The sequence below is a fragment of the Polyodon spathula genome, chromosome 2 (genome assembly GCF_017654505.1).
Source record: "Polyodon spathula isolate WHYD16114869_AA chromosome 2, ASM1765450v1, whole genome shotgun sequence".
NCBI classification, from domain to species: Eukaryota; Metazoa; Chordata; class Actinopteri; order Acipenseriformes; family Polyodontidae; genus Polyodon; species Polyodon spathula.
Window position 1 is genome coordinate 55,525,218 of NC_054535.1, and position 2,947 is coordinate 55,528,164.

The following is a 2,947-nucleotide window of genomic DNA, read 5'->3' on the forward strand; positions in this document are numbered from 1 at the left end:
GATTTATGCCACATTTCCATCTCATTACAATAACAAACTTGGGCTGCTGTCGCTTCCAGCTGTAGTCTACAATCCAACTGGCAACCAGACATTATACAAATACATTCATACATCTACCTATGATATGTCATTCATAGTACAATTAATTTTCTTTAATTCAGTGTTTAAAAGTCAACTATTAGGTAACTTACTCCATCTGAGCGACTGGGCTTGAGTGAATTCTCACAGTTCTTATTCCAAATGGGTACGGTCAAAGTTCCAGTTCAGACTGTGTTGATATCACTATGCTATTAAAGGAAACAAAGAGGACTGGTTTCTATTTTTTTTTTTTTTTTTTTTTTACTGTGGCAGGCAGAAACATTGTTTAGATTGTGACGTGGCAACTATCTAAAATGTTTTCCTCACCACCACATGAGATTGACTAGCATGCCTTTCTGCTTTAAAAACACAAAATAAGTACATAAATACAAATCCGGATACTGATGGTTGTGTTCTATGGTTTATTGAATCTACAGACTGGATGAAAGTTTTGAAGACTTTAATAAAAACAATAATGAAGCTGCTCACAAAAGGCTGGAAGCCAGTCATTTACTGTATTTTTCTGTAAAGCTGTGGAGGCTTATTATTTCAATAATTTAGGAACTCATAATGAGCCAGCAGTATGGCACACAGATGCTGAAAGAAATACTTCAGGGCTTTCCTAAACCCTTGGGTAAATATTGTATTTTCTATAAACAAGGGAGGGGGGTCAACACATTGGATTTCTAGTCTGCTACAGATTAGTAAACTAAACACAACAGCATCCAAATATAAACAAAACCTAATCTGTTACTATTTTGGAATTCAGCTGTAGGCCAAAGATATGGTCAAGAGTTAATATTTTATATATTCACATTCTGCCTTAGCATAACTCAAATATCAACCCATTAGAATGCTTTACGAGGGTGTTGTGTTGATATAGAATGGTTTTGATCAGTGTGTGTGAAAAACATTATGAGTGAAAAGAACCCTGCAGATAATGTTTTATTCGGACCATTACCCTTATTAAGGTATATACCGCACAGCACATTATAATTATTATTTTTTTTTTTTCAATATAACTGTAGCATGTGTTATGCATTTCTTTGTATTTGAAGTATTATGGATTTTTACTGCATCTTGTAAAGCGCTTTGTGATGGTGGTCCACTATGAAAGGCACTATATAAAATAAAGATTGATTGCTTGAACATGTATATCTGCCACAGCATCAAGAGATGCCTCAACACAGTCATCTGGCTTTGTATTTCCTACCTGAATCCTCACATTATTTGTCTACCATGAGTTAGACTTAGTGAATCAAGAGGCAAATATTTCATCTCTGCACAAACAAAATGCTTTGTACATGTACTTTATAACTGAGCTGCCAGATTCATTTTAAATTACCCTTCTAGCAGTACAAAAAGAACATTAAAAAGCTATAGCATGTTCTTCAAAATGACATCTTCTTCATGGTGCAGTGAAAATAATATGAATAAGGTTCTAAACACGAAGCATCAAATTCTAGAACCCATAATGACTATGTATTTTGTCCCATATCCAACACATTATATAGGACTCTGCTGTGTTCATTATATGGATAATCTTGACTGGAACCCACATGAAAACGCTGAAAAAGGGTAGCTTAGCAGCCAGTATATTCCTTTGAATTTCTGCAAATGTTTTAAAATCTAGTCTAGGGAATTCAAATTACCAAGCAACTAACTGCTTTTCAAATGTGTTTGCATTGTAGACTTTGTAGTTAATGCACTACCCCTCAAATTCTCAGTGTGGATCATTTTTATTATATTTTAAGATGAAAGTATGCTGCATTTTTCTACAACTGATAACCACTTATGACAGGTATTGCTGCAGTGTAATACTTTAAAGAATAATGCATTATAAATTCATATTTGGTAGGGATGATTTGAATTATATGTGAATGATCTCAACCATAGAAGAAGTGTTAAATAATGCAGTGTTCAGGAATGTGGACAATGTCAACATTTTATATTTCATCTTATATTTTACAATATATTCTAGATATGAATGGTTTCTAAGTAAACTATATTTTCTAACCACACCACAACAAACGTATTGTCACACTTATGTATTATTATTATTATTATTATTATTATTATTATTATTATTAATAAATAATAATAATAATAATAATAATAATAATAATAATAATAATATATATAATATACTTTTTTTTTTTACTAATAGTCTTCCAACGGTCACCTCCCCTGATGACGATCCTCAATTCACTCAATTTTAACTTCAATATAATAATAGGCTATAGCTCCACCTCACGTTGCAGTCTTTAAGAATAGTATTATAAATTAATTAATCTGGAAATTTTACTACGTTACAATGTAGTATTCGTTTTGCTGCACGCACGTGTTTCGTTGATAACTTGAAACAAGAAGATAAGTTATTTAACATTACCTTGAAACGCAAAATCCAGTTAGTGATTGATGACATCACAGATACCGGAGCTCTGGCATTCCAAAGAGGATGGAACTACTATGCTCTGCTAGAGTTAGTGAAGCTCACAGTGAAACAACCGGATTCCAATTTACACCACAGGTTTACTGAAATAGTTTGTTTTTTTTTTTTTTTTTTTTTTTTTTTTTTTTTTTATTTTTATTTATTTTTTTTGGTGGGGGGTGGGGGGGGGGGGGGCAGACCCCAATAGAAGCTTCGCAACCTTTATACTGGAATCTCAGAGTACGTGCGCCGTTTCATGCTACATATGGCTTAATTTGTTAAAGAAATGCCTGTCAGGCTAATTTGCCAACAATCCTTGCGATATATCTGACCTATTGTAACTTAAAGAACAGAAGCGTGCGATCCAGCTGGCCTGGTAAGTCACAATGCAAATATAGTTTAATGTTATTTTAAATATACTTCCCTTTATGTTACCTA

At 33.1% G+C, this 2,947-nt stretch overlaps 1 protein-coding gene across 1 annotated transcript in view; it reads left to right on the forward strand.

Annotated features, from left to right (window-relative positions):
• The first annotated feature begins 2,766 nt into the window (after nucleotides 1–2,766).
• Nucleotides 2,767–2,947, forward strand: part of LOC121298477 (protocadherin Fat 1-like) — a 75,941-nt gene continuing 75,760 nt past the window's right edge. The window contains exon 1 of the mRNA XM_041225622.1: nucleotides 2,767–2,885. The gene's annotated coding sequence lies outside the window, so the exon portion shown is untranslated. The remainder of the gene's footprint in view (nucleotides 2,886–2,947) is intronic.